Genomic DNA, 22,392 nt, shown 5'->3' on the forward strand with positions numbered 1-22,392 from the left:
TAGCCTATTACCCTCCATTCCACTTCTGGGTTTATATCCTAGTGAAACTTTTACACATGTGCAACAGGGAGACACGCCAAAGAATGTTCTTTGCAGTAATGTTTTTAATAACAAAAAGTTGGAATTGACTCAAACGTTCATCTGTAAGAGGATGGGGATTAATAAATTTCGATATATCGATAAAGATGGAATGTTGTGCAACAACTAAAATAAATGAGGAATATCTTCATATGTCAACATGGACAGATCTTAAAAACACTGCTGAATGAGAAGAAGCAAGTTACATTTCAATGCCATTCATTTAAATGAAAAAAATGGTGAGCATGGTAATGCTATACATCATTTCTGGATATACGAAGACATATACACAGTAAAAGTTGAAAAGCATGGGTTAGACAGACTCTATATTTAGGGTGAGAGTTGCTTCTGAGATTGGAACAAGGTAAATATGTTTGGCATCTTCAGAGGAGGTGTCAACTTTCTCTGTAACATGTGTGTGTTTATTTCCTTAAATAAAAAAATGGTCTTGAAGTAACTATGGCAAAAACATTGCTCATTTTGAGTAGTGGGTGTGTCAGTATTTGTTGTATTTAACCTTTATAAATGTTAATTTTTTAGAAAAGATTTAAAATATTCTGGAATTTACCCTCCAGGTCACTGGTCTTCTGTCACTAAATCCCTTGAGGGGCTTTGGGTGCCAGAGCACCTGGAAGATGGGCTGGGGCTTCCCTCTCCTCTCTGTACCTTGGAAACTGTTGATTAGACCTTGATTCAGTCTACACATGGCTGTTTTGGCAACATTCTGCTCAGCAGCACATACCTTAAAAGACAATATCAATCCAGCTTTAGCAGGAGAAACTATTTTAGAATTAGGATCCATCTTCAGTAATTTATTATTTTGTATATTTTAGGGTAAGTGTCAGAATACTCTTTAAATATAAAGCAACACACGTGAGATATTTATGTACTCAGAGATTATTCCTATTTGTCTCACCTGCCACTTTATCTGGTGTTCTCAGGAGTCCATAATTCCCAAAGTAGATTGTGATCTCCCTGTTTTAAAACTCAATGACATGGGAGATAGACACCCATTTCTCTGACTTTCCACATCTAACAATCCTCCTTTTGCATAGCTAAAGCAGAAGCCTGAGGGTTATGAAAACTAAAAATCCAGGGGAAAGAACTGCACTTCTCTGGATTTCACCAGAATGATTTGGCATGTTTTGAAATGTTTTAAAGCAAACTGTCTTGCCTAGGGCTGGAGTGAGGGCTGAGAGCAGAGTGGATCAATACAGGAGCAATCCCAGCTTTGCCTGAAGAGCTGTGATAATTAGAGGAAATGGCTTATTGGGTCTTTTTACAATCCAGAAAGAAACCATTTGTGGAATCAATGGATGCCTGGCAGAGCCCATCAACTGCGGTTCAAAGATATATATCTTCATTGCTCCCAGATTCCTGAGCCAGACGGAACCTAAATTTCACAGCCCAGTGCATTATCCCAGGTAAAATGCATCCCTCTGGTTTATTAGGCATGGCTAGTATATGCAATAGAAGGCTAGACATTAACTTGTCTAAATAGGGAAACAAACGCTGGTTTTACTTTTGTTATCTGTACAGCTTCATAGATTCCTTATCAGAAAACTTCAAGTCTATCATGACTCACTGGCAAGGACAAACAGAAAGAGTGAAAGGATACAAAATACAGTTACTCTGTCAATAAAGTGTGCAATTGCTTCAGTTGCTGGAATACTTTGGGATGTTCAAACAAACTCTAGCATGTGGAGTCAAGGAGAGAACTTTTTCCTGATTAGTGAAGTATAGGAAGTATGGGAAAGAGAGCAGAGAGTATGCTGGTAGCCATGTGCTACTGCCTAAGCAGAGCTGACATAAGACTCCCTTTCATTCTGCAAATTATTTCTGGGCTACAATGTTTAAATAAGAACAAGATGGATAGTTCCTCAGGATTTCAGAGCTGGAACAGAGAACCTTTTAGAGGCAGGGTGGAACTGTGGAGGCAGTTACATTCCAAGGAAAAAGTCCTCAACCAGGGAGGTTTGGCTCTGAAGATAGTGGCCGGGCAGCTGAAGTCTGAAGGCTTGTACCTTTAACCAGGAAAGCCTGTTTATAGGTCCTTGAAAATTTTGGATCCTTGTGGTCTGGCCTGGCTAGGGAATCGCATCGTCGTATAAATAAGGCACATTGAGCTTGAACATTTTTCTTTTAAGTAATTCAAATAGATCCCAAGATATTTATTAGGACTTTGGGGGCCACATAACTAATAGTCCACTTCCTTCTTGGAGTTCGGAACTCACTGAGAAATATATCATTGGATATGAGATAGTCCGAGGTTAAAATGCCAGTTTTTACTGATGGAGTTCAGCTGGAACAGAGCATGGATCTGCAACCACTAACACTTTTTTCTCTGAATGAAAGAGGCCCTCCACTCAGTGAGGGTGGAGGGGGACAGTTGCCAGCCTCTTGTCAGGCAGACCCCTCAGCACATGTATGTGGAGGTGAGGCTGCTCCCTATAGAGAAAATGCTGAGCCTCAGGCCCCCACTAACTTAACTGCTGGCAGGGGGAGGGGGGGAAAGAAGGTGGGGAGAAAGAGGAGGGGGAGGAAGAAGGGGAGAAGGGAGAGAATAGCCTAAGTGTTTCTCCCACACTTTTCCTACCTAGCAAAATATTTCCCTCTATTGAAACACAAAAGGTATTATATTATCTGTAATTTTTGACTTTTAGATTCTCCATCCTAGACAATGTGATGGATCCACTCATTTTAATCCACATCCTAGGGGTACAGTTTGTTTAATTTAAATAGAGTTTCACTCTTCAGCTTTCCTGGTGGCTCAGATGGTAAAGAATCTGCTTGAAATGTAGGAGACCTGGGTTTGATCCCTGGGTTGGGAGGATCCCCTGGAGAAGGGCATGGCAACCCACTCCAGTATTCTTGCCTGGAGAATTCCATGGACAGAGAAGCCTGGCAGGCTACAGTCCATGGAGCCGCAGAGTTGGGCATAACTGAGCAACTTCACTCACTCACTCACTCACACTTTTCAGCATTGCCAGAAGCACTCAAATCTTACCTTTGGCAAGGTATGAGTTAGTAGTTGTTGAGAATCAACAATACCAGTCCAACCCACTCATTACTTACAGATGCAGAATCAGGGGCCTCACCAACTTACTCAAGGTCAGAGCTAGCTGGCTGTGAGCTAGGAAGAAAACATAGGGCTCCTTCTCAATGGGCCAGTAGCCTCTTAATATGGATCTGTGTTTACTTTAGTTTTGGAACATCATTAGTTAACATTTTGGGGTTGCTTATTACATAACAAATATGGTTCCAAGCACATGTTATCCTATTTAATTCTTACACTCACAGTGGGATTGGTCACATTATCATTTCCATTTAACAGATAAGAAAACTGATGTCTAAAGAAGGGCTTATCCAATGGCACTCAGTCAGTGAATCATAGAGCTAGGACTCCCACTCAGACACTGGAGTCCAGAGTCCAGACTACTTGAGTGTCTGACAGAGTGAGAAAAGTTATTTTAGGAGAAGAACCTGCCTAACCCTCTCTTTCCATTACAAGGTCTAGACATAGGAAGAATGACTGCATTTACTTCATTGATGTAGCTGATCTTGTTCAAAGATTTTTCTTGATGGTCTGTTTGTTGAGTACTTTCCAAAGAAGTGGATCAATTAGTCTTTTACCCATATTAGTATATAGAACTGCACATATGTACTCAATACATAATACAATGGAGTCTCTGATTTCTTCCACTATTAATGATAGGTATCGGAGTATTTGGTGGGTTCAGCTAACATATTGTAGTTTCACTCATTAAGATGATTTTCAATTAAAAACTTATTAACCAAGTACTGAGATAGTAAGATAGACCAAATGCCAAAATACAGCATTCTTTAATTACATGAAGAAGTCTTTGGAATCAAACGCTATATAAAATATTTTGACCTCTCTATAATGAACAGTTGGTCCTATTGGATTCTAATTAGTTACAAGAATGCTTGATCCCTGAAATACCAGAGGTGGAAAATAAATAGAATTTTCTTTTGTTAAATAAGATTACTACACATTTAATATTAATAGTAAGCAACAGAGGGGTCTTACAAAATTTTTGATGTGTCTATACAGAGTCATTGAAGTGGACTATATTATTCATTTGACTCATGGGGATTATCAGGATATGTTGTATCTCATCTTCTGCTTACTTCCCTCATCCACACACACACAAATGAGGCTTTGGGGAAGTTTAACAGGATTACTTACAGATAATTAAAGGAAAGAAAAATGGCCAGGGCATGGAATCTTAAACTACTGGTTCTGGATCCACTATCCCAGAGGACTGTGGTGGAAATTCACCAATAGAGAACAAGAAAATTAGTCTGGAAAACAAATATTCTTAACCATACTGAGATTTTGGCCTCAAGTCCTAATGTTAAACTTGATCAACCCAGGTAGGCTAGGTCAAAGGATGGATTCTATTCACTACTCCTAGACTGGTGAAGCAGTCTAGAACTAGGCAGGCAGAAGCTTCATGTTTTCCTCCAAAATTCAAGGCCCTATTCCTAAATTATACCATTTCCATGTGGAATTGATAGGTCTGAAGTGTACCTACCAGAGAGGCCTAGGGAAGCAAGGGTTTACCTACTGGCAGACCCATAGACTGTAGCTGGTTCAAAGATACACTTTATTTAGTTTCTCAATGGTGTTTAAAATTTTAATTTTAAAATAAAGAGATTTTTACATGAAACAATTAGATGTCCAGTTCTCTTAATAAGTTATCAGATCTAGGTCAGAATGGCCATCCTCAAAAGTCTATAAATAATAAATGCTGGACAGGGAGTGGAGAAAAGTGAACCCTCCTAACTGTTGGTGGGAATGTGAATTGGTGCAGCCACTATGGAGAAGAGTATGGAGGTTCCTTAAAAAAAAACAAAAACTAGAGCTGCCATATGATCCTGCAATCCCCCTCCTGGGCATATATCCAGAAAAGATGAAAACTAATTTGTAAAGATACATACACCCCCATGTTCATAGCAACATTATTTACAATAGCCAAGACATGAAAGAAATCTAAACGTCTATCCACAGATGAACAGATAAAGAAGATGTAGTATACATACATACAATGGAATATTACTCTGCTATAAAAAAGAATGAAATAATGCCATTTGCAACAACATGGCTGGACCTAGAGATTATCAAACCAAGTGAAGTAAGTCAGAGAAAGACAAATATCATACGATATCACTTTTATGTGGAATCAATTCTAGGCACAATAAAGAACAGAAATGGTATGGAACTAAGAGAAGCAGAAGATATTAAGAAGAGGTGGCAAGAAAACACAGAAGAACTATACAAGAAAGATCTTCATGACACAGATAACCATGATGGTGTGATCACTCACCTAGAGCCAGGCATCCTGGAATGTGAAATCAAGTGGGCCTTAGGAAGCATCACTATGAACAAAGCTAGTACAGGTGATGGAATTCCAGTTGAGTTATTTCAAATCCTAAAAGATGATACTGTGAAAGTGCTGCACTCAACATGGCAGCAAATTTGGAAAACTCAGTAGTGGCCACAGGACTGGAAAAGGTCAGTTTTCATTCTAATCCCAAAGAAAGGCAATGCCAAAGAATGCTCAAAGTACTGCAAAATTGCACTCATCTTACATGCTAGCAAAGTAACACACAAAATTCTCCAAGCCAGGCTTCAACAGTATGTGAACTGAGAACTTCCAGATGTCCAAGCTGGATTTAGAAAAGGAAGAGGAAGCAGAGATCAGATTGCCAACATCTGTTGGATCATTGAGAAATCAAGAGTGTTCCAGAAAAACATCTACTTCTGCTTTATTGACTACACCAAAGCCTTTGATTGTGTGGATCACAACAAACTGTGGAAAATTCTGAAAGAGATGGGAATATCAGACCACCTGACCTGCCTCCTGAGAAATCTGTAAGGAGGTCAAGAAGCAACAGTTAGAACTGGACATGGAACGACAGACTGGTTCCAAATTGGGAAAGGATAATGGCAAGGCTGTATATTGTCACCCTGCTTATTTAATTTATATGCAGAGTACAACATGAGAAATGTTGGACTGGATGACACACAATCTGGAATCAAGATTGCCAGGAGAAATATTAATAACCTCAGATATGCAGATGATACCACCCTTAGAGCAGAAACCAAGAACTAAAGAGCCTCTTGATGAAAGTGAAGGAGGAGAGTGAAAAAGTTGGCTTCAAATTCAACATTCAGAAAACTAAGATCATGACATCTGGTCCCATCACTTCATGGCAAATAGATGGGGAAACAGTGGAAACAGTGACAGATTTTATTTTGGGGGGCTCCAAAGTCACTGCAGGTGGCGACTACAACTATGAAATTAAAATATGCTTGCTTCTTGGGAAAAAAGTTATGACCAACCTAGGCAGCATATTAAAAAGCAGAGACATTACTTTGCCAACAAAGGTCCATCTCATCAAAGCTATGGTTTTTCCATATTGCATATGGATATGCGAGTTGGACTGTAAAGAAAGCTGAGTGCCAAAGAATTGATGCTTTTGAACTGTGGTGTTGGAGAAGACTCTTGAGAGTCTCTTGGACAGCAAGGAGATCCAACCAGTACATCCTAAAGGAGATCAGTCCTGAATATTCATTGGAAGGACTGATGTTGAAGCTGAAACTCCAATACTTTGGCCACCTAATATGAAGAACTGACTCATTTGAAAAGACCTTGATGCTGGGAAAGATTGAGGGCAAAAGGAGAGGGGGATGACAGAGGATGAGATGGTTGGATGGCATCATTGACTCAACGGACATGGATTTGGGTAGACTCCAGCAGTTGGTGATGAACAGGGAGGCCTGGTGTGCTGCAGTTCATGAGGTCACAAAGAGTCGGACATGACTGAGTGACTGAACTGAACTGAACTGAAATATGGCTAAACTGTTAAATCACAAATGTGGAAACAGTTTGACCCTTTTAGTTTTTTGCTTTCAGGATATGTTAGATGACATGAGATCAGTCTAGAGATTCACCATTTCTAAGGCAAGATCTTCTGAGTGTCCTACCTAATAACTGATGCATCAGGAGTTTTCCAATCTAGCTGATAGGAACACGTACTATATTTGGCCTTGTGTGAGTCCAAAAGGATAGTCCTCTAACCCTTTTGGGTGATTCTTTCTCCATCCTCAGGTAGTGACCCCATATACGTGCAGGTCAGTCTTGTGATGAGTACTTTAAGGGGTTTTATTTGGATTCTTCTTCCTGTACCACCACTTAGAAGCTATAGACAGTAAGCTGGAAGAATTGTAGGACTCACTTCACGTGCTTCCTTCTCTCAGAGATCACTGTCTTTTGTTGTCTGATGTTCACTGTCTACTTTTTGGTTGTTTGAGGATAGACACAGTCTCTATTACTGCATTTTGTCTAGAAGTAGAAGTATATACCTAAAAGTTTTCTTTTAAGGGGTTATGTCTTTTTAATTTAATTTGGTTGCATTGGGTCTTAGTTGCAGCATGTGGGCTTAGGTGCCCTGCAGCATGTGGGATCTTAGTTCCCAGACCAGGGATCGAACTCACATCCCCTGCTTTGCAAAATGGATTCTTAACCACTGGACCACCAGGTGAATCTCCATTGAAAAGTTTAATGACATTATTTTGTTGTATTATATTTTTTCCTATGATTCAGTTCAGTTCAGTCACTCAGTCATGTCCAACTCTTTGCAACTGCATGGACTACAATGTGCCAGGCTTCCCTGTTCATCACCAATTTCTGGATCTTGCTCAAATTCATGTCCATTGAGTTGGTGATGCCATCCAAACATCTCATCCTCTGTCACCCTCTTCTCCTCATGCCTTCAATCTTTCCCAGCATCAGGGGCTTTTCAAATTAGTCAGTTCTTCACATCAGGAGGCCAAAGTATTGGAGCTTCAGCTTCAGCATCTGTCTTTCCAATGAATATTCAGGACTGATCTCCTTTCTGATGTACTGGTTGGATCTCCTTGCTGTACAAGGGACTCTCAAGAGTCTTCTCCAACACCACAGTTCAAAAGCATCAGTTCTTTGGTGCTCAGCCTTCTTTACAGTTAAACGCTCACATCCCTACATGACTACTGGAAAAACCATAGCTTTGATGAGATGGACCTTTGTTGGCAAAGTAATGTCTCTGCTTTTTAATATGCTGTCTAGGTTCCTACGGTTATCTTGTACTTATGATCACTGATAATGATTTTTTGTTTGTTATAGTTAATTTTCCTTTTAAAATAAGTTGATTATAGTGTTAAAAAGTGAGTCAATTTTAAGAAAAATATTTAGGAAGACACAGAGGATCCATGCTGGAGAAAATCCCACATGATAATGAAGGTAGAAATTGGAGTGATAAAGCTTTAATCCAAGGAATAGCAAGGATTGCTGGAAACCACCAGGAGACTGGAATGGAACAGATTCTCCTTCAGAGCCTTCAGAAGGAACCAACCTTGTTGACACCTTGATTTCAGACCTCTGGCCTGAGTGAGAGAATGAACTTCTGTTTCAAGCACTGCCCTCCTACCTCCCGCCTCCAGTTTGTGATAATGTGTTATAGCTGCCCTAGGGACTAAATAGGCAGTTTCTTTTTTTTCTCACAAGTTTGTAGAAATTTATTATAAAAGAAGAAAAACATTTAGTGAATAACAAAAGTGATAAAAACATATGACAAGAAATATGATGGTGATAAACAAATGAGGGAAATTTGGGACAATAAGGCCTGAGCTTATCTGTAAGAGATAAATAATACTGGGCATTGTAGCCTATTAATCAAGACCTGGCTGAGAAATCTTAACCCAGAAGTCTATCAAACTCAAATCCATTAGAGATTATGGGTGGTACTAAGGACCATAAATGTCCTCATTTCACAAGATGACTGGATGTCATGGGCCGTTCCAGGATAAAAGGAGAAAATGTTCAGTGGCCAGCTGATACATGTTGTCTTTTTTTAATGATGTTAACTCATTGCCCTCTCATGTAGTGGGGCAGGCTATGGTATTGTGTTGAGAGAGAATGTGGAATTTGGGAGGAGCTATATACTACTGGGCTGAAAGGAGGTTTCTTTGTTTTTCCTTTCTACGTTTTGGTTAAAAAGTGGAGGAAGGTTGGAGACATTGCCTAGCCTGTCTCTGTTGTGGCTCTTTGTCTTAATAAGGTTAATAAAAATCTATTAAGTTATTGCTACCCTGCCTTTGTCTATGGCTCATCTTTGCACTGGTAACATGGTCATCTTCTCCACTCTCTGAGAAAAGGCTGCTATCCGAGCTAAGATCTGAAGGATGAATAGGAGTTGTCTAGGAGAAGAATTCTTCCATGCTAGTAAGGTTATGTTCAAAATCCTCCAAGTTAGACTTCACCATTACATGAACCAAGAACTTACAGATGTTCAAGCTGGGTTTATAAAAGGCAGAGGAACCAGAGATCAAATCAAATTGATTCACTCAATCATAGAGAAAGCTAGGGAATTCCAGAAAAACATCTACCTCTGTTTCACTGACTACGCTAAAGCCTCTGACTGTGTGGATCATAAAAAATTGTGGAAAACTTAAAGAGATGGGAATATCAGACCATCTTACCTGTCTCCTAAGAAACCTATGTGCGGGCCAAGAAGCAACAGTTAGAACCCCATATGGAACAAGTAAATGACTGATTCAGGACTGAGAAAGGAGTATGACAAGGCTGTTTATAGTCACCCTGTTTATTTAACTTATATGCAGAGCACATCATGCGAAATGCCAGGCTGGATGAGTTACCAGCTAGATTCACAATTGCCAGGAGAAATATCAACAACCTCTGATACGTGGATTATACCCTTCTAATGGCAGAAAGTGAAGAGGAACTAAAGAGCCTCTTGATGAGGGTGAAGGAGGAGAATGAAAAAGCCGGCTTAAGACTCAATATTAAAAAACTAAGATCACGGTGTCCAGTCCTATCACTTTATGGCAAACAGAAGGGGAAAAGGTAGAAGCAGTGACAGATTTCCTCTTGGGCTCCAAAATCACTGAGGATGGTGATTATAGCCATGAAATTAGAAGACAACTGCTTCTTGGCAGGAAAGCTATGACAAACCTAGAAAGAGTGTTAAAAAGCAAAGACATCACTTTGCTGACAAAGGTCCATATTGTCAAGGCTATTGTCTTTCCAGTATGGATGTGAGAGACTGACAATAAAGAAGGCAGAGAGCCAAAGAATTGATGGTTTCTAACTGTGGTGCTGGAGAAGACTCTGGAAAGTCCCTTGGACAGCAAGGAGATCAAACCAATCAATCTAAAATGAAATCAACCCTGAATACTCTTTGGAAGGACTGATGCTGAAGCTGAAGCTCCAATACTTTGGCTACCTGATACAAAGAGCCGACTCATTAGAAAAGACCTTGATTCTGGGAAAGATTGAGGGCAGAAAGAGAAGAGGGCAACAGAGGATGAGATGTTTGGATGGCATCACTGATTCAACAGATATGAACTTGGGCAACCTCTGGGAGATGGTGAGGGACAGGGAAGCTGGGCATGCTGCAGCCCATGGGGTCACAAAGGGTTGGACATGACTTGGCGACTGAACAATAACAACAGGAAAAGAGTTAAGGGGCCCAGAGTGAATGCTCACCTCTTCCACAGGGTTTTTTGGATTTTTACCATTTTATGCAATTGTGTGTGTGTGTGTGTGTGTTAGTTACTTAGGCATGTCTGACTTTTTGCGATCCCATGTAGCTCTGTAGCTTCTCAGGCTCTTCTGCCCATGGAATTCTCCAGGCAAGAATAATGGAGTGGGTAGTCTTTCCCTTCTCTAGGGGCTCTTCCCAACCCAGGGATCAAAGCCAGGTCTCCTGCATTACAGGCAGATTCTTTAGCATCTGAGCCACCAGGGAAGCCCTTATGCAACTAAAGAGATTCCATAAAACTCAATAATGCCAAATCCAATATATTCTACTTGTAAATTTTTTTCATGTTGGAAGGGCTACCATTACTGTAGTATCCAGCCAAATAATATGTGTCTTTAACTGAGTTATTTCTATGCTTATATATTTCTTAAAAAGAGGGTCCTTTCTATGTCAAATTTTATAGGAAAAGAAAATTTCTGGAGTAATTTTCCCCATGAGAGTTGAAATTCATTTCAAAATTTAAGGTGGAGTTCACTCCTGATGCTCTAAAGTCCTTCTACACCAGAACTACCTGTGCTTTACTCCACAGAACAGCATTCATTTCCGAGAAGACCCGAGGAAACAGGAAGGAGCCAGGAGTGCCTCCTTAGTTTGGGGGGAAGTAGAAGAAGTGAATAAAGGTACACATACCTGACTGAGTTGAAACATGCAAGGCTCCACATGGTTTGGTGTCTGTCTACCTTTCTGAACTCACCTCTCCCATCCTCTCTCACCCCTATCACATGCCATCCTTATACACTTACTAACCATTTTAGCTTCCTCTCTCCTCCTCAAACAGGCAAGCACCTCCTGCTTTGGGCCACTTGCTCTACTCCCTGCCTGGCAGGCTCTTCCCCAGGTCATCATATAGCCAGCTTCTCTCCATCCTTCAGTGTGTTATCAAATACTGCCTCTTCAGAGAGGCCTTCCCTGTGCATTTGAGGACTCGTTCTGTTTTGCTAATTTATCTCTTTTTCTCTCTAGAATGTAAGCCCAATGAGGGCAGGGGCATCCCCTCTACTATCCTTATCTGTAACCCCAGGGCTAGCACAGGACCTACCATATAATATGTGCTCAATGACTATTCTGGAATAAGTGAAGCAATATCAAGTACCATGCTAAGTAATGGTCAGTTTATAGGTTAAATAATTCTAAAAAAGGTGGGGAGCTATCAGGTTTAACAAGATACACAAAAAGAAACAGTTGATTGACTTTTAACTTTGTAGGATGATGACAAGTCTCATCAAATAAAACCAGAACTATACACTCATTTAAATGGGTGACATACATCAGCTTTTGTTGGCACAAATGCTGTCACAGACCTGGCAAATAAATCAGCTGTGACCCTTTAGAGACTGGTTCCTCTAATTGATGGAAACAAAAATTGCCATTCTCGTTTGATTGGGAGGCTGAGTGTGTGGAGAAGACCTAAATTTACTTCTAGCCTTGATATAAACTCATCTGTTTGCCATTTGTCTGGTACAATTCAAATACCATTCTCACAGCCAGCCTGCCCTGTAATGATTTATCATACTTGCTGTTCCTGATGTTGTCAGAACTACGTCTTCAAAATAATATGCCAATACCAACTTCTGCTGAAGTCAATAATTATGCAGGTTTATCAGCCTAGAAGGTCAGCATATATTATAGAGTAGACAGTTCTGGCTGATTAGAAATCTCAAACACTGATAGCAACTTGAACATCTATTATTGTTTAAAACACAACAAAAAAACCCAGCAGCTCTCTCTCCTGTGATTTATTCCTTTAGGATATAGTCAGAAAGAAGATTGCATCAGATTGTCCAGAATCTCAGGCTTGCAGTATCAAGTATTTGCCTACTTGTATTTGGATCTTTCATCAGGAAACAGAGAAACACAAAGCCTGGTGGCAAAACAGGAAAGGCAAAGAAAATAAAGAAGCTTTCTTTCGAGGTCTGAGAACTAATGGTAAGACCACGGTACAGAAGGCTGAGGAGATATAGAATCTGGGTTTGAATCTGGGGTTGATTACCATTTACTCATTATGGGACCCAAGGTGGGTTTTTGGCCCCTCCCAGACTCAGTTTTTCTGTCTGTAAAATAAGACAAATAATATTTACCTCCCAGGTTATTCTCAGGATTAAATAGTATAATGAATGAGTAACTCTTTAAACTAAAATTTACTGTGGAAATACCAGGTATAAATTACATTCGTAGGTGTGTCTTTTTAATTTTTAAAATGGACTTGTGGAAAATGGTAGAAACTTTCGGATATCAAAGGCCACTGTACTCTTTGAAATGCCCTGAATATTGGGAAGACAATACTGTGGCAGGAAAAAGTTCAGGTCTCCAAAAGACATGGGTTTGAATCCTGTCTTCACTACTTCCTAATGAGGTGGTACTCATCAGTAAAAGGATTACTGCAAAATTAATAGACATAAATGAGTTAAGCTACACAGTTATTGGGATTATCTGTTCTTAGCCAGAGAAAAATAGTTTCACAAATAACATTAGTCTCTCATGCATAGAATTACTAAGGATCTGAAATCATCTGAATTTTATGGAAGAAATGGAATACTCACAAGTAAAGATACTCTCATAGGATTTAAGATAATTTCAAGTGTATTTTAAAGTCTCTCTATATTACAGAAGTCTCATTACCCACAGCTATCAAGCTTAAACCTAATTCTTTCCACCAGTTGTTATCACCCAACACATATTATCACCAAGCAAAATCTTATTTATTTTGTTTATGGAGAAGCAGGCTCTTCTGTGTCATCTGTCATCTGTGTGGTCTTTGCAGCCCAAATATGTTGAAAATAAGATGGCTAGAGGTCCCGTTTCAGCAGAGCTAACACAATCACCCATTTCCTAAGCTCACAACTGCTCAAACGGTTCAGCCCCTCTTTTCCTTAGAACGTCAGGCAGCTATTAAATTTTCACCCAGCAATCAGCCTTCTGTATCTTCCCCTGAGGACTGGTAAGGGAAATTTTCTCCCCTCCCTGTTAATGGTGCTGGGTTCATTATTAAATTCTGTCTGGTGAATGAGGAAATCAAGGAGACATGAGGTGATTTCAAAAGGACATGTTCCCCATTCTTTTTGGCAGGGCCTAGGGGGAGAACAATGAGATTGTTTTAGAATTTTGTCTTACAAAGAGACAATTAGTGGTGTCTGTAGAAGTATACATATTTTAAAGAAATCAACTTACAGTAATTCATATGACTTAAGTAATTAGGAAGTCAGTTTTGTTAACAGCGAAAATATCAGCTGACACTGAAAGGACCTGGGGTTTATATCAGGGGGTGAATGCAGGGAACTGGAAGTTAAGTACTAGGTAGATGGGGCCACGTGTACCTATAAGATATGACCGCTCTGCGTCCAATCTTGCAGGAGCAGAAGCAGATTTTCCGCAGGGCCACAAACAGGCACCAAGCAGAACATTCAATGTTTAAAAATCACATAAGCCTCAAAACACCCAAGACATTATTACTGCACTTTACAGAACAAAAATGGAATTGACGGATATAAAGTAGCTCCCTGTCAACAATTAGGAAGTGGTGGGGCTGGAATTCAATCCAGGTCTGTGTTCTTTAGAGTTATTGCCTGAGGCTTCCCTAGAATTGTCCTCTTCTTGCAGCCCTACCCACCCTATGAGGTTCAACCTGAGTGTTATCTTCTGCAGGAATGAAATATTTATCAAACAAATCTCAGATAACTCTCCTTCTTTTAAATAATTCATCCAACATTCACCTCTATTTCCATAGGACCTGTCTTCTATTTAGATCTCTAATAATCTTTCTGAAGTTTTATCTTAATTGGTTTCATACTTTACTACATAAATTTAACCATCCATGCACCCTGTAACTCCTTCAACATCCCTTGATAAATATATATTGACCACCCATAACCTCTAGGCACTGAATTAGGTATTCAGAATAGGTAATAAGCAAAACAGACATGGTTCCTGCCCTTGTCAAGCTTGCAGTCTAGCAGGAGACAACAGACACAAATTAATCAAATAATCACATATGCATGTAACTACAAATTGAGACGAGTCCTATAAAGAAAGGCAGGAAGTTGTGAATAATGGGTGGTTCTGGCATGTCTAAGGGAATTGAGAAGACCCCACTGGGGAAGTGCTCTGTGAGGTGGGGGATGGGTAACAACCAAAAAGTAAGAGCTATCACTTACTGAGACTTTACTATGTGCTGAGCTTTGTTCTAAGACTTTTCATGTAATAATGCATTGACTTCTCAATATAACCCTACCTATTATTTCCTAGACCCTGTATCCTTACTCACTACACTACTGCTTTCTGTGTCAGAGAAGAGGGGGAAACATTCCAGAGAGCGCAAGTAAGAGTTGCACAGAAGTTGGAGGCTGATGCACAGAAAGCAGAAGAGTGCTGTGTAATGAAACCCCAGAGGCAGGGAAGGCCGATGCTGAGGTCTTTGGCCTTACTTCTACAAGTTTTGAGAAACAAATGTTTGTTTCTTAATCTAGAAAAGTGACATATTAGATTTGAGTGTTCAAAGATCAGTTTGGCTGCTGTGTGGACTGTCGAATGCAGGGGGGCAGAGTGGTGTGAGAAACCCATTGGGAGACCACTGCTGTCCTCCAGAGGAGGGCTTGGACCAGAGTGGGAACCCTGGAGATGGAGACAAATGGATGGATTCAAGTATAAATGAGTAGTTCTGTATGCAATTCCAGTTATATGTGCAAAATTCCAATAGATTCATATGATAAAATACAGTCTTTAAATGTATATTCACTCAAAGTTGCTTTAGCCTATGTCTCTAAGATCCAAAGTGTTACGAATTTCACTTTTAGTTTTCAGTCCTCCTAGTGGGGATAGCTTGAGAGATGCTATTTCTTATAATCAGATTCCCCAGGGGTTTCAGGGCTAGTTTTTGTTGAGTGGCTAAGTCAAGTCCAAGTCTTTTGTGACCCCATGGGCTGTAGCCTGCCAGGCTCCTCCGTCCATAGGATTCTCCAGGCAAGAATACTGGAGTAGGTGGCCATTTCCTTCTCTAAGGGAGCTTCCCTACCCAGGGATTGAACCAATGTCTCCTGCATTGGCAGGTGGATTCTTTACCACTGAGCCACTAGGGAAGCCCTTCAAGGGTTCTACATATAATTAACCAGCAGGCAGCAGCACTAAGGTCCTTGGAAAATGGTGGATGTGATTTGACATTGACAACCAAACCTAAGAAAACCTAAATTCAGTAAACCCATGGCTTTTTTTGGTTCAGTGCTTCAGTTGGTAGATTAAAAACAAACTGTCATCAATCCCATAAACTCTGAGAGGTGATTCAAAGGGCAATTTCAAGAGATTTTTCATAAATAGAAAGTAAAAGTTCTATTGTGATAGCTTGCCCATAAACTTATGAAAACCACATAGACTTAATATTTATTAAGCTACTCCTGAGATTTTTAAACTCAATGGAAAAGTGCTAAGGGCCAAACATTCTTGTTTGCAAGTATTACAGAAATTCAGGATTTAAAAAAATCAGATAAAGGAGAAAAATCTCCATGATTTATACTTACAGTGTGGGTACTCTTACACATATACCAGATGAAGTAGACAATTGAGACATTCTTCTACTTAATACCCTCCAAACTGTCAAATCAGATACTTGAGGTAAAATTTGCTTTTGATTTTTGGAAATGTGTCTTGTTTAGTTTAGTTTCATGGAGGCTGTGTCTGAATTTGAGTGACTGAGCAAAGGTATCTTAAATCTGTTCAGAGTGACTGAATTGTTTGGGGGCTGAAGGAATATTATTAATACAACATGGAAGCTGGAAATAGTGTTGTTGAATTTCTACAAGTGTAAATGGGGAATTTACATAGGACTGAGGTTTCCTTATTTACCTGGATCCTAAAGCCATGGCAGGTGTGACCACTGTTCTAAAGAGTCTTGCAGAGCGGCAGCTTGCCAGGAGGGCGAGTTTCTCTTAGGTCTCCAGGAAGAGCAAAACCCCATGTTCAGCAATGCGTTTATGTGTATAACTATATCTGGGAATGACCAAGGGGACACATTCCCAGAGGCCAGTGCCATGAGCTTCATTTTGGGGCTAGAGGATAAAAAAATTCGAGGAGCTTTGGAAAGTGGTGAAAGTAATGGAAAGTGGTGAGACTTATCTATAGTTATTTGGCTTGGACCTTAACTCTCATGTGTGTATTTCAAGTGGGTTTCCTTATATTCTCCTATTCCCTTTCTCTCCCTTCTTTCCTCAATCTACATTTATGAAATGCTTATGTGAACAATATTATAGTAGTCACTGCTGAGAGAACCAAGGCAATAAGCCAGCTAACCCAAGCCAAAATCAAAACAAAACTGTTCCTAGAAAAAAGAAGAGTGTAATTTCTGAGCCAGACTTCATAATGTCAAGCCAAAATTCAGATAATTGGACTAATTGTGGTTTGTTTTGTCTATTTGACTTAATTAGCTGTCTAATGTCCTTATTTCTAATTATATCTGGAAGAGTGGAACCCCAAACTATTAGACAGTTGTGCCCTGGGTGATTTAGGGCAAGTTGTTTCACCTCTCTGATTCTCAATGATAACATTTTTCTCAAAAGTAGATATATTTATATATATTTTATAAAAGCTTCCTCAAGTTAAAAAAATATATAAATGTGTTTTGAAATGAAACCTGGAACTTAGCATATACAGAGCTCTCAGGAAGAACTTGTTACTGCTTTTATTAAGGTGAGACATGAAACAGAACTCAGAAGGATGCAAGGGAAGGTGGGAGGGCTTCCAAGGGACCAGCATTTATTAAACATCTACTATTTGTTAGCTTATTCACCAAGAAGGTGTGTCTTCTCACTCTGTATGTTGGCCATAACACACGTACTTTCCTTGGGCCCCAGTGAGTTGACAGTCCCTATAACCAGAGAAATGGGGTTGCACTGAGCACCCTACTTGTAACATATTTTTCCTAGTTACTGATAGTCCTAAGATAAAGCATTAAATCTCCCTGACCCATAGATTGAGGAAGTGATTACTTTTTAAATTCTTTTCCAACACTGATCTCATCAAGTAGAAAGTCTAAGTTTGGAGTTGTTAAATCTTTAACACATCTTTCACACTTCATAATTTTCATCCTTAACTAAAAAGAGCAGGTCACAAGCTCAAAACCTTAGTCAGACATTGTCTTGTTAAATTTTTAACACTTCTTTTTACAGCAATTTTATATAATTAAAATAATAATATGAAACTTTTCCTTTAAATATCATTGACTAAAATGGGGAGGTGATTTAAAAGAATAGTGAGAATTAAACAACTACAATAAAAATATATGAGGATATACAGCAGAAAATAACTCAACATTGTAAAGCAACTATACCTCAACTAAAATATACATTTATAAATATATAGAAAATATATGTTTATATATATATTTATAAAATTTATATATTTATACATACATATTTGCTCAGTGGTGTCTGACTCTTCGTGATCCCATGGACTATAGCCTGCCAGACTACTCTGTCCATGGAATTCTCCAGGCAAGAATACTGGAGTGGGTTGCCATTCTACTCTTCAGGGAATCTTTGTGACCTATGGATAGAACCTTGGTCTCCTGCATTGCAGGAGGATTCTTTACCATCTGAGTCACCAAGGAAGCCTTTATGTTCTATTTAAAATACAGCAATTGCCATGCTCTTGATGGATCCATATAGTCATGTCTATCACCTCTTTATTTTCTTGGGGTAGACAGCCTTATATGACTTAAAATAAGGCTAGAAGAAGATAAGCCCAGATAAAACAGTCAGGGTTCCCTTTTAGCAAGAGTAAGTGCAATGATCTCATTCCACAGATAGAGAAACAGGTTCAAAAGAGTGAAATAACACCCTAGTCAGTTAAAGAGTTAGCAGAGACGAAGCCATAGCCCAAACTAAGATCACACATCTTTCATTTGTCACAATATGCCAATTGGATGGAATAGTGTTTTTGTTTTTTATTCAAGATCTATATACATCCTGGAGTGTGAAGCCAAGTGGACCTTAGGAAGTATCACTATGAACAAAGCTAATGGAGGCAATGGAATTCCAGTTGAACTATTTCAAATCCTAAAAGATGATGCTGTGAAAGTGCTGCACTCAATACACCAGCAAATTTGGAAAACACAGCAGTGGCCACAGGGCTGGAAAAGGTCAGTTTTCATTTCAATCCCAAAGAAAGGCAATGCCAAAGAATGTTCAAACTACCACACAATTGCACTCATCTAGCAAAGTATTGCTCAAAATTCTCCAAGTGAGGCCTCAACAGTACATGAACTGAGAACTTCCAGATGTCCAAGCTGGATTTAGAAAAGGCAGAGGAGCCAGAGATCAAATTGCCAACACCTATTGGATCAAAGAAAAAGCAACAGCATTCCAGAAAAACATCTACTTCGTCTTTATTGACTACACCAAAGCCTTTGACTGTGTGGATCACAACAAACTGTGGAAAATTCTTAAAGAGATGGGAATACCAGACCATCTTACCTGCCTCCTGAGAAATCTATATGCAGGTCAAGAAGCAACAGCTAGAACTGGTCATGGAACAACGGACTGACTCCAAATTGGGAAAGGAGCACATCAAGGCTATATATTGTCACCCTGTTTACTTAACTTAAATGCAGAGTACATCATGCGAAATGTAGGGCTGGATGAAGCACAAGCTGGAATCAAGATTGCCAGGAGAAATATCAATAACCTCAGATATGCAAATGACCCCACTGTTATGGCAGACAGTGAAGAGGATCTAAAGAGCCTCTTGATGAAAGTGAAAGAGGAGAGTGAAAAATCTGGCTTAAAACTCAACATTCAAAAAACTAAGATCATGGCATCTGGTCCCATCACTTCATGGCAAATAGGTGGGGAAACAATGGAAACAGTGACAAACTTTATTTTCTTGGGCTCCAAAATCACTGCAGATGGTGACTGCAGCCATGAAATTAAAAGACACTTTCTCCTTGGAAGAAAAGCCATGACTAACCTAGATAGAATATAAAAAGCAGAGACATTACTTTGCTGACAAAGGTCCTTCTAGTCAAAGCTATGGTTTTTCCAGTAGTCATGTATGGATGTGTAAGTTGACCCATAAAGAAAGCTGAGTAGATCCGAAAGAGACACCTACCCCAATGTTCATCACAGCACTGTTTATCATAGCCAGGACATGGAAGGAACCTAGATGCCCATCCGCAGATGAATGGATAAGGAAGCTGTGGTACATATACACCATGGAATATTACTCAGCCATTAAAAAGAATTCATTTGAATCAGTTCTAATGAGATGGATGAAACTGGAGCCCATTATACAGAGTGAAGTAAGCCAGAAAGATAAAGACCATTACAGTATACTAACACATATATATGGAATTTAGAAAGATGGTAACGATAACCCTATATGCAAAACAGAAAAAGAGGCACAGATGTACAGGACAGACTTTTGGACTCTGTGGGAGAAGGCGAGGGTGGGATGTTCCAAGAGAACAGCATCGAAACATGTATATTATCTATAGTGAAACAGATCACCAGCCCAGGTTGGATGCATGAGACAAGTGCTTGGGCCTGGTGCACTGGGAAGACCCAGAGGAATCGGGTGGAGAGGGAGGTGGGAGGGAGGATCGGGATGGGGAATACATGTAACTCCATGGCTGATTCATGTCAATGTATGACAAAACCCACTACAATATTGTAAAGTAATTAGCCTCCAACTAATAAAAATAAATGAAAAAAAAATAAAAGAAAGCTGAGTGCCGAAGAATTGATGCTTTTGAACTGCAGCATTGGGGGAGACTCTTGAGAGTCCCTTGGACTGCAAGGAGATCAAACTAATCAATTCTAAAGGAAATCAGTCCTGAATATTCATTGGAAGGACTGATGCTGAAGCTGAAACTCCAATACTTGGCCATCTGATGCGAAGAACTGACTCACTGGAAAAGACCCTGATGCTGGGAAAGATGGAAGGTGGGAGGAGAAGGGGACCACAGAGGATAAGATGATTGGATGGCATTACTGACACGATGGACATGAGTTTGAATAGTCTCTAGGAGTTGGTGATGGGCAGGGAAGCCTGGCGTGCTGCACTCCATTGGCTTGCAAAGAGTCTGTCATGACTGAGTGACTGAACTAAACTGATATACATAAGACTCAAAGGTTCTGGCTCCTTTTCTTGGAATTGGAAACACATTTATCTGCAAGCAATTGTTTAGACATTCAATGCAAGTCTGGATTCAATTTTTCTGTTTCTTGATGCAATAAACTGTTAATGATGACCTAGCAGAGTGCTTGGACCCTTTTGGTGTTTCCCACATACACACAATTCCACTTACTAATTTTTCTTTTTTACTGACTGATCCATTCATTTGACTACATTTATGAAATGTATGCTTTGTGTTTGGCATTGGCCTTCATCCTCTGCATCTATTTCCAAATGAATTTGGAGTTATCCTCAACTCACCAGTGTTACTAATTTTCCTGCATCAGGTGTGTTTCATACTCTACCATATGTAAAATGTGTTCCCAACATATCTGATCATTTATTATATCAATGTGGCAGAAGTTCTCCCCAGGGCAGTTGAATGAAGATGAGTTAAGAAACGAATGCTTTGATAAGAGAAATGATTTCTAGAAACCATTTCTTTCTTCCTTTTATTCCCATTTAAGAGGAATAAAGTGAGAGAGAAATGCACAGGCAAAAGAAATGATTTCTTCAGCGTACTGATGGCCTCCAAAAGATCTTCATAAATATTGACATGTATACACACACTCTCTTTCTCAACTACCCCTTCCAGCACAGAGTTTAGAACACTCAGAATATACAGATGGTATGCTATAGGTGAAGCACCAGAATCTGAAGAAATTAGTAGAATTGTTAGGGGAAACACTGACAGAAATAAACTACCACCAACCACAACAACTCAGGAAAGGTCAAAAAGAAGAGAGGAGATGCCAGCCCATATGTCTTACCAACCTCCCAGAATCCTTCTCACCAGAATCAACCTTTGCTGAGTGATGCACGCACCACCAGGAAGGAACTTGAGTCAGAATTACTGACCAGAGGACAAGCCAGAAACTAACCCAGTTACCATAAAACCAGGGACTGCAAGCCACGTGGCATAGCAGTTCTCCCGGGTTCCCTTACTCTGCTGCTCTCTACTGTGGCACCCCTCCCCAATAAAGTTTCTTGCTTTGTCAGCACATGTGTCTCCTTGGACAACTCATTCCCAAGTGTTAGACAAGACCTTACTCTCAGGGCCTGGAAGGGGTCTTCCTTTCTGCAACAAAATGAGCTTGCTTCTATTTTGCTTCAGGTTTCCTCAATATAATTTTTTCTTCCAGTTTCTATCTAGAAAGTCAATTCAACTTCCTGTCTTGCTGACTCTAAATGAGCTTTTCAAAACCTCCATAGTCTTGCCTTTTCAGTTCTTTATCATTCTTGGTTTGAATGTAAACCTTCACCTATACTTGTTTGTCTTTTCAAGAGTGGCTTGCAAGCCTCTTGTTTTGATGAACCTTGGATTCTCATTATTCTGTTCTTTCAAATCAAAGGCTGATTTTTTTTTTTAATAAAATGTTTTTTTCCCCCCTGATAACTCCTTGCTTTCTTTGTCCTGAAATACCAAACAGGTCTCTAATTCTGTAACAGGTTTTTTTAAGGCAACATTTAGAAACTGTGCTGGCCATTCAGGAAAACATATTACAAATTGTACATATTACAATATTACAA

At 39.7% G+C, this 22,392-nt stretch overlaps 1 long non-coding RNA gene across 1 annotated transcript in view; it reads right to left on the minus strand.

Annotated features, from left to right (window-relative positions):
* LOC110149159 (uncharacterized) overlaps positions 1–18,170 on the minus strand; it is a 211,794-nt gene extending 193,624 nt beyond the window's left edge. Inside the window, exon 1 of the long non-coding RNA XR_011484951.1 lies at positions 18,102–18,170. This is a non-coding gene — a long non-coding RNA (uncharacterized lncRNA). The remainder of the gene's footprint in view (positions 1–18,101) is intronic.
* Positions 18,171–22,392: the final 4,222 nt, after the last annotated feature.

The sequence above is a fragment of the Odocoileus virginianus genome, chromosome 3, assembly GCF_023699985.2.
Source record: "Odocoileus virginianus isolate 20LAN1187 ecotype Illinois chromosome 3, Ovbor_1.2, whole genome shotgun sequence".
NCBI lineage: Eukaryota > Metazoa > Chordata > Mammalia > Artiodactyla > Cervidae > Odocoileus > Odocoileus virginianus.